General features: G+C 40.2%; 1 pseudogene; it reads left to right on the forward strand.

Annotated features, from left to right (window-relative positions):
* Positions 1–532: 532 nt before the first annotated feature.
* On the forward strand, positions 533–3165 carry LOC100945646 (annotated as a pseudogene).
* Positions 3166–10536: the final 7371 nt, after the last annotated feature.

Consider the following 10536-nt stretch of genomic DNA (forward strand, 5'->3'; position numbering starts at 1 on the left):
CATTCATAGTTCTTACCACCTAAGGACATTTTCAAGAGATTTCCCTCTTATTGTGACATCCCTACCCTCACCTGAATCAACCAAACTAATCCCTTAGTGACAGGTTAGCCATGGAGAAGAGCTGCCATCTGCCAATCCTACCAAGGCAAGCCCCAAAGTGCCAGAACCTCAGGGTCAGACTCTCTACACCTTGAGAGCTAAGTGAGCCTGTCTTTTCTGCCAACAGATTTAGCAAACTCCTAACCAGTGTGGACAACCTCTACCAAGCACCCTAAGATGCCCTCTGGTTCCTGAGAGTTTGAACATGTGCTTACCCTCTAGCGCCACTCCAGCACCAAAGAGTTACTTCTTCCCACACTTATAATTAAGGCCAAATGGTTCTAGTGTCACTGCAGAAGGAAACATCTCCAGAACCTTCCCAAACTTGGGATGCCTGAGAGAGTGGGCACAGAATAAAACTGTGTGAAAGCAGCTGTGGGCCAACTTCCCAGCACTGAACCTGAGCAAGGCCAGAAGCTCCTGACATGGCCAGATGGCCTCTGGCCCAGCCCTGAGCCCAGGTTCTGCTGCCAACTTTGCCCACAGGATGCAGAGAGGTGCCCAGCTGTACTGCGGAAATGACAGACTGCCCGACATCCCACTAGAGCAGCAGTTCTCAACCTGTGGGTCATGACCCACAGGAACTGTATTAAAGGGCCATGGCATTAGGAAGGTTGAGAACTACTGCACTAGAGAGAAAGCAGAGAAGACTCAAACTGAAGAGCTGCCCTCTGGGCTACAGTGGTTCCGTGGACCTGCTGGCCTCCATACTTGGATAGCTGGTGAGAGGCTGACACACCCCACTGCACGGCGTGGCCAGGCCAGCATTCACAGAGCCAGGACATCATATGTCAGGCAGCCTCTCCCTGGGAAATGGGAAGCTCCCTCCCTAGGACCCAGCACCTCTCAAGAAGCTTCTGTCAGTCCCAGGAGTTGGGCTCACCCTTCAGATAATAACAGAGGCCCATCAATTTCAGGGCAGCCCCAGCCTGGACCAAGGACGCATGGCCCTCAGTTGTTCTCTCTCTGTTCCATGTTCAACTCACTATCCAGGGAACAAAGGATGTTCCCAGTGGCCCCATAGTCCTGCCAGTCTCCTACTGCAGTCCTTGACCAGGGTGTAGCCTTCTGACACTTTAGTACAGGTCCTCCTGGCAGGTGAGTTGGCTATCAGAGGAGAGGGAAAGGGGCTCAGAGGCCAAGAGCAAGGTGGTCCAGACAGTAGTGCTGCTGACATGGAGGGCAAAGGGTCTCTGTGGACCACAGTCCTCAGGCGGCAGAGGCTGCTGAAAGTCTGACAGTTCTATGGCATCTTTGCAAAACCTAGGGAAGGCCTCGGCTCTGTACCTCCTCTAGGTACAGCCTTTTAACACTAACCTTCTTGTTAAGGACACACATCCGGGAACAGTTGCAGGCATGCCCTCTGGGGCCTCTTGCCAATTCTGGCATTGGGGCAGTTGTGCTGTTGGCTAAGAGTGGAGAGTATTTTACAAAGGGAGAGACCACTGCAGGTCCAGGCAGCCCCCTTCCACAGGGTGTGGGATAGGGCTCCAAAGGTCACCCACCTGCCTAAAGGGGGCTGCCCTCCAAATCGGTGGTGGAGTGCCCCCTAGTCCCAATGTCTGCAGAGCACACTGGCCCCGGAGGGGAGGCATGTTTATAAGCAAATACATTTTATGCTTCTGTGTTCTTCATCTGTGATACACACCCTGATACACATATGTGTAAGATGACTTCCAGCTCTCAGCACCTTTCCCAAGCATAAAAACTTAAGGAAAAAGGAGATGGCCCAAGTGTTATGTGAAAATTAATGATTAATACAGCCAATATTATCCTCATGTGTGCATTTAGGATAATATTAAAGTACATAGTTAAATGTAACAGTTTAAATGCATGTTCTGCATCATGACTGGAAGAACTTGAGATTATGTTGAAAGAAAAAGAAAATGAAATGAAGAGAGTAGAAGTTATGCTAAAAGAGAGGGAGAAGGATCTTTCTAGCAAAACAAAGCTGTTACAGGAGGTATAAGATGAAAACAAATTGTTTAAATCCCAAATTGAGCAGCTTAAGCAACAAAACTACCAATAGGCATCCTCCTTTTCTCCTCATGAAGAATTATTAAAAGTAATTTCAGGAAGAGAGAAAGAAGTAAGTGGTCTCTGGAGTGAGTTTTGGAGGATGCGGTTGAATATCAGAGGAGGAAAAACAATGAAAGACAACGACCTGTGGAAGCTGTTGAGTTGGAGGCTAAAGAAGTTCTAAGAAAGTGATTTCCCCACGGCACCTGTGGCTCAAAAGAGTAGGGCGCCGGCCCCATAGACCAGAGGTGGCAGGTTCAAACGCAGCCCCAGCCAACAAACAAACAAACAAAAAAATTATTTCCCATGGTGTCTATCCCTTCTAATTTGAGTTATAGTGAATGGTTGCATGGATTTGAAAAGAAGGCAAGAGAACGCGTGGCTAGAACTTCTGGTTCAGAGGAGGTTGAGGTTCAGAGCACAAGTTGAAAGAAGCTGATAAAATGCACATGTGGTTACAGCTCGAGTGTGAAAAATACGAATCTGTCCTTACAGAAACAGAAGAAATTTTACAGAAGCTACAGAGAAGTGTGGAACAAGAAGAAAATAAATGGAAAGTTAAGGTCGATGAATCACAAAAGACTATTAAACAGATGCAGTCATCATGTATATCTTCAGAACAAGAGCTAGAGCAATTAAGAAGAGAAAATAAGGATATTGAAGATCTAAGAAAAGAATGAGAACATTTGGAGATAGAACTAGAGAAGGCAGAAATTGAACGATCTGCCTATGTTACAGAAATCAGCGAGTTGAAGACACAGTTAAATGAAAACAAAACTTAGAACTGAACAAAGTAAAAGACAGAAGGTAGCTGGTGATTTTCATAAGGCCCAACAGTCACTAGATCTTATCCAGTCAAAAGTAGTAAAAGCCTCTGGAGACACGATTGTTATTGAGAATAGTGATGTTTCCTCAGAAACAGAGTCTTCTGAGAAGGAGACAATGTCCGTAAGTCTAAACCAGACCGTAACACAGCTACAGCAGCTGCTTCAGGCAGGAAACCAACAGCTGGCAAAGGAGAAAGAACACTACCGCGGCTTGGAGTGAAATAATTGGGAAGTGTTCATTTGAGGATGAAAAAGGCATTGTATTATATTTTCCCAAATTAAAGCCTTATTTATGTTTGTACCCTTTCTACTTTGTCAGAAACACTGAACAGAGTTTTGTCTTTTCTAATCCTTGTTAGACTACTGATTTAAAGAGAGAAAAATTAAAAAAAAAAAAGCCAACTCTGTAGACATCTTCAGAATTTAGTTTTATAATAAAAACTTTGAATAATTAGACCTTTACATTCCTGAAGATAAACATGTAATCTTTTATCTTATTTTGCTCAATAAAATTGTTCAGAAGATCAAAGTGGTAAAGACAATGTAAAATTTAACATTTTAAATACTGAAATTGTACACTGTTTTACTTAACATTTTGGGGAATGATTTGCTCTGACTTCAACTCAAGAAATCACTTTTTATTGCTAATATAATCTGTTTTTGTAATGATATCAGCAAATAAAAGGATGCTTATTATTCAAACTTGAAAAAAAAATAAAAATAAATAAACATAACAGTACGACAGAGGAATGTCAGGTTTTACTTATGACCTGTAGGAGGTGGGAGAATATGGTAACATGAAGTCAAGAATATATTAGACTTTAACTGTGGAACTGGGACTCAAAAGCAATGTGAAGCATGCTGGAATGAGTGCAGAGACAGAGCAAACACAGGGAGTGTGGAAGTGAGAGTCTAAGGTAGAATGGCCCTCAGTGTCTTTTATGTAGACCAGTGGTTCTCAACCTTCTTAATGCTGCGATGTGATTTCATTGTTACAAAGGGGTCTTGACCCACGGGTTGAGAACTGCTGATGTAGACAGTCACTGTAAGTGTCCCAGACTCAATAATGGCAAACTGAGTATCAAGAAGTTGGGCTCTTAAGTATGATTTAGACAGCTGCACAGAGGTTTAGACTATCTCTGAATCTTGATCTTGAAGAAGAATAAGCACTAATTTCTATGGTAGAAAAAGTCTTGCCTGAATTTGGCTATACTTTAAAGGAAATTCTAGTCAGAGCCTATTGTACTCTGAAAAATAATATTCATGTTCAAAATTGGACTGCCAAGTTTTTTCCCTAGGGAAAAAGGGGACCAGTATCCCAGACTAGGAACTTGATGGAGAAAGGCATGTGCTATTGCACCTCTGAGCAAGACTTAGGACACAGGATTTCTACTGTAAATGTGGGAAGGAGTTTTATGGCCATAACCTATAAACTATTTTCAGAAATTATCTTGAGTATTCCTCTATTATGTATTGAGTATTCCTCTATTAAGTATTGAGTATTCCTCTATTAAGATTTCACTTAACTAGAATATCAAATCCCTCTGTTCTGCCAGTAAAGTAAACACATACTAATCTTCAATCAGAAAAGGCTAAAGAGAGTAGGTTCATCAAGCCTGGTTTATCCTGTACTGCAATCATTAAGTAAAATGGGTGGATTGCTTAAAAGCTAATAAAGAGATGTATTTTATTAAAAATAGTTCTTAACTAGCTCTTAGGGTTGTTATAAAGATTGATAGTCCAATTTGTTGAGTTACTTAGAACCATGCTGACCCAATGTCAGTGCTGTCACTTACATAAATACAATGATTAATTAAAGGCTTTGAGTTTTTCATCTGAAATTGCAAAGAAGTAAACTAGTTCATAGTTCACATCCTGTGACTTTGGGGGAAAAAGAAACCTGAGCAGAGGGTGGAGCAAGATGGTGTACTAGAAACATCTCCTTACTAGCCACTCACAGTGAGGCAGAGGAAATAATACACCAACCACCTCTGGCTGGTGGAACCCACCCGGGGACAACCTGCCAGGGCACAGTAAGCAGTGCGAGACTACAGGAGCCAGCAAGAAGGTCTGGAGCAAGGAAAACTAGCACAAAAAGTGAGTGCTTGGGAACAGGCAGAGAATAGTTGGCCAGCCTGTGGAGGACTTGAGACCGGAAGGGGCTGTCCTGCATTTCCTTGATTTTGGCCTAAACTTCTCACTGGAGCAGCCTTGGAGGGCTTAAACAAGTGGGTGGACTCGAACAGTGTCCAGCAGCTGGGATTGAATATCAGGTTGGGTGAATCTCCCATCAGCTTGTCTGATAGCTGGGCACTGCCCTTGTAGGAATGTTGTACAGGATAAACAGTCCCCTGAGTCCTAGTGCACAGCCAGTTCTGGTGCACCTGCTGAGCTTGGGCACCCACCCTTGGGGTAAGCTGAGTGCCCTGGGAAATGTCAGAGGGCACTGAGTGATGTGCCTCCTAAGGAATCTGGCTAGAGCTTTAGGACCCCAATCCCACAGGGACTGAATGCTGATGAAGCAATCAGGCCCTGATTGAGGGCAACTAAGTCAAGAAGACAGGTCCCAACCTCCTCTGCAACTAGAGGGTTGCTTCCAGCCCTAATTTTTCACAGCAGTGTCTGTTCTCCATCTCCTAACACCACAGCACCACCTGGTGTCCAGGCAACATATATATACTTATACACATATATGTACAAGGTGGTCATAAAGTTCACATGTAATTTAATTTAAACTAGTGTGCAATTTAAAACTGTACATGAACTGTATGGCTACCCTGTTTATTTCTTTGGGGTTTTTTGGGAAGAGGAGTGATAGGTTGTATTTGTATTTTTTTCATTTCTACTTTCTCAATAGCAAGGGCTCCTCCATTTTTGCTACTGTTCTTCAGCACCCCACCTTTGTTAAATGTCAGGTTAATGTGAGAGTACAAACAACCAAGTCACAATATTTGAATTTGTTAGGTAAAGTCCCTCTTGTAGTAATGTCCTGAACCCAAAAGGTGCATACACCCCTATATTGTGCCCATTAAGTGGGAGGATCCCAAACCCTCCATTTCCCCCTCCTTCATTTCCCCTCTCCTATATTGAATTGAAGTGAGTATTTCTCCTATGTAAATTTGATTGTCTACTGGCATCATATTAGTATTGAGTATACTGGACATTTGTTTTTCCATTCTTATGATACTTTACTGAGAAGATTGTGTTTATTTTTCCTTTCTTTATTATTTCTCTCCCTTTTTCTCTCTTTTGGTAGAGATTCTTCTACTTTTCACATCATCTCACATAAATTTATCATACGACAACTAAGATATTCCTTTTTGTTGTTATTTATATGACTGTATCTTTAATTCACTTTACCTGTTTTTACTTTCTGTCTTTTCTCTGAGGGCAGAGGGGGTCATAGTATTGATCTGCCTCAAGGAGGTCGTGAGTTCATGGTCTAGGGGGTCCTTCTAGCTTTGGCCTTTGGAAAGACAGAATTGCCAGGTCCCCACTGCAACATACTGCTGAATTATTAAATTTTTTGTTTGTTTTTACTTTTTTTCTCTTTCCATATTTGGTGGAAGTGGGGTCTTACTTTTGCCCAGGCAGGTAAGTAGCTCCTGACTTCAAGGGACCCTCCCAATCCAGGCCCCCAAAGTCCTAGAGTTGCAAGTATAGCCTTAGCACCCTGTCAAACAACACCATTCTCTTGTCACTCTATTTCTCTTCTCTTTACCCTGCTTCTTTTTTGTTTTCCTTTTTCTCATCTTCCTCCCTTTTGTGCTTTACCCTTCTCTGGAATCTTCAACACCTAAGCTCTGAGACAAGGTAATTTAAAGTGAAGGAGATAGTTAGAAGGAAAAACTAGGGGAAGGAAGTGAACAAGAAGAAAACAGGCATGAGGCAGAACCAACAAAAAAATTGTTTGCTCCAAAACATAGCACCCCACCCAAGGGACCATAGGCAGCTACTGCAGAGGATCTACCTATAAAGAATTAATGGACATGACAGAAAGTGAATTTGCAATATGGATGGCAAAAGCAATAAAGGGAATTAAGAAAGTGGAAAAACAAAACAAAAAATAGACAAAAGATATGAAGAGTATAGAAAGACTATGGCAGAGCTTAAGAAATTGAAGGAGTCAATCAGGGAATTTAAAGATGCAGTAGAGAGTATCAATAATACACTAGACCATAGAGAACAAAGAATCTCAGTGCTAGTGGATAAAGTTCTTGAGCTAGCCCAGGTAGTTAAAGAGGCAGAAAAGAAGAGAGAGAAAGCAGAACATTTGCTCAGAGAATTGTGGGACTTCATGAATCATTCAAAAATATGAATTATAGAGATCCCTAAAGGAGAAAAACCTTCCAAAGGAATGGAAGCCCTACTGGAGGATATCACAAATAAAAATTTCCCAAGTTTCACTAAAGATTCTGAAACACTCCTTTCAGAGGGCTATTGATCCCTGGATCATTATAACACAAACAGAGCATCTCCAAGACACACTGTATGAACCTGTCCAAGGTCAAGACAAGAGAGTAAATTCTGCAAGCCACCAGGAGTAAAGGCCAACTAACCTATGAAGGCAGATCCATCAGGATGATGACAGACTTTCCAGCTGAAAATTTCCAACCCAGAAGAGAACCATCATCTACCTTTAACCTTCTTTAACAAAATAATTTTCAGCCCAGAATTCTGAATCATGCTAAATAAGGCTTCAAAATTGATGGAGAAATCAAATCTTTTACTGATATGCAAACATTGAGGAAATTTGCCATGACAAGACCAGCTTGACAGCAGATACTTAGACCTATTCTCCACACTGACAATCGCAATGGCCCACCAGCAAAGTAAATACCCAGAAACTAAAAGACAAAACCTAACTTCCACAATGGAGCAAGGGAGAAAACTAAACAATGGACTTTTATAAAATAAGATGAATAGAACTCCACAACACTTATTAACTCTCTCAATAAATGTTAATGGCTTGAATTTCCCACTAAAGAGGTACAGATTAGCTGATTGGATAATAAAAGCACAAGCCATGCATAAGCTGTCTCCAGGAAACATGCCTGACCATGAAAGACAAATCTAGACTCAGAGATGGAAAAAGTATTTCAGGCAAATGGAAACCAGAAGAAAGGAGAGGTCTCAAGCTTATTTTCACATACAAGTGGATTTATAGCAAATAAAGTTAACAAAGACAAAGATGGTCACTTCCTTCTAATCAAGGGAACAATACAACAAGAAGACATTTCAGTTCTAAATATTTATGCACCCAACTTAAATGCTCCCAGATTTATGAAACAAACCTTGATTGGTCTGAGAAAGATGATATCCCATAACACCATAATAGCTTGGGACTTTAACATCCCTCTGACAGAATCGGTGAGATCCTCTAAGCAGAAACTAAACAAAAATACAAAGGACTTAAATGTAAACCTAGAATAAATGGGCTTAATAGACATATACAGAACACACCATCCCAAAGCTAAGGAATATACAGTCTTCTCATCAGCCCATGGAAGATACTCTAAAATAGATCATATCCTAGGATACAAATCAAACCTGAACAAAATCAAAAGAATTGCAATTATACCTTGTATCTTTTCAGACCAGAGGGCAATAAAGGTTAAACTCAACTCCAACAAAAATTTACATCCCCATACAAAAGCATGGAAATTAAAAAACTTTATGGTGAATGACAGTTGGGTAAAGGAAGAGATAAAAGAGGAAATAATTAACTTCTTTGAACATAACCACAATGAAGACACAAGCCACCCAAACCTGTTGGATACTACAAAAGCAGCCCTAAAATGGACATTTATCACGTTAGATGCCTATATCCAAAAAACAGAAAGAGACTATATCAACAACATAATAGATCACCTTAAATAAATGGAAAAGGAAGAACAATCTAGTCCCAAACCTAGCAGAAGAAAAGAAATAACCAAAATTAAATCAGAAATAAATGAAATTGATGACAAAATAATCATTCAGAAAATTAATGAAACAAAAGGTTGGTTCTTCAAAGAAATGAATAAAATCAATAAACTTTTGGCCAAATCAACTAGAAATAGAAGAGTAAAATCTCTAATAACCCCAATAAGAAATGAAAATGGGGAAATAACAACAGATATCACAGAGAAACAAGAAATTATCTCTGACTACTACAAGAAACTCTATGCCAAGAAATTCAACAATGTGGAGGAAATGGACCAATATTTGGAATCACACCCTCTCCCTAGACTTAACCAGGAAGCAGTAGATCTCTTGAACAGACAAATGTCAAGCACTGGGATTGAAGAAACAATAAAAATCTTTCAACAAAAAAGCTCTGGAACAGATGGCTTTACACCAGAATTCTACTACACCTTCAAAAATGAACTTGTATCTAAACTGCAGAACCTATTCCAAAACATTGAAAAGAAAGGAATCTTCCCCCAACATGTTCTATGAAGCAAACATCACCCCAATTCCAAAACCAGGAAAGGACCCAACTGGAAAGGAGAACTACAGACCACACTAATGAATATAATTGCAAAAATTCTCAATAAGATCCTAGCCAAAAGATTACAGCTTCTCATTTAAAAAAATAATAATACATCACAATCAAGTGGGCTTTATCCCAGGGATCCAAGGATGGTTTAACATATGAAAATCCATAAATGTAATTCACCATATCAACAAAAACAAAGACCATATGATCCTCTCAATAGATGCAGAAAAAGCATTTGATAAAATTCAGCATCCCTTTCTGACAACAACACTTAAGAATATAGGCATATATGGCACATTTCTTAAGCTTATTGAAGTCATCTGTGACAAACCCACAGCTAATCTCATACTGAATGAAGTAAAACTGAAAGCTTTTCTACTCAGAACCAGACAGGCATATCCTCTATCACCACTGCTAGTGCTGGAAGTCCTAGTAAATGCAATCAGTCAAGAGACAGATAAAGAGACCATCTTCCCCAAATGGGAGAAGAGTAAGTTAAACTCTCATGCTTTGCTAACAATATGATCTTATACTTAGAGAACCCCAGAGACTCAACCACAAGACTCCTAGAAGTGATCAAGAAATACAGTAACATCTCAGAGTATAAAATCAATGTCCACAAATCATTAGCCTTTGTATATGTCAACACCAGCAAAGTTGAGAAGTCAATCAAAGCACAATTTCCTTCACGGTAGCTTCAAAGAAAATGAAATACCTAGGAATATACCTAACAAAAGAGGTAAAGGACCTCTACAAAGAGAATTATGTAACCCTCAGGAAAAAAAATAGCAGAAGACATTAACATATGGAAGAACATACCATGCTCCTGGCCAGGAAGAATTGACATTATTAAACCAATCTACAGATTCAATACAATCTGCAGATTCAATGTGTTCCCATTAAAATACCAACATCATACTATGAAGAACTGGGAAAAACAGTTCTTTGTTTCATATGAAACCAGAAAAAAAACCCATATAGTTAAGGCAATTCTTAGTAATAAAAACAAAGCTGTAGGCTTCACTCTACCAGATATAGACTATATTTGAAGTCCATAGTGATCACAACAGCATGGTATTGTCATGCTTCAATCCCAGTGCTTAACATTTG

Source organism: Otolemur garnettii, unplaced genomic scaffold (genome assembly GCF_000181295.1).
Source record: "Otolemur garnettii isolate 467f Iridium unplaced genomic scaffold, OtoGar3 scaffold00011, whole genome shotgun sequence".
NCBI lineage: Eukaryota > Metazoa > Chordata > Mammalia > Primates > Galagidae > Otolemur > Otolemur garnettii.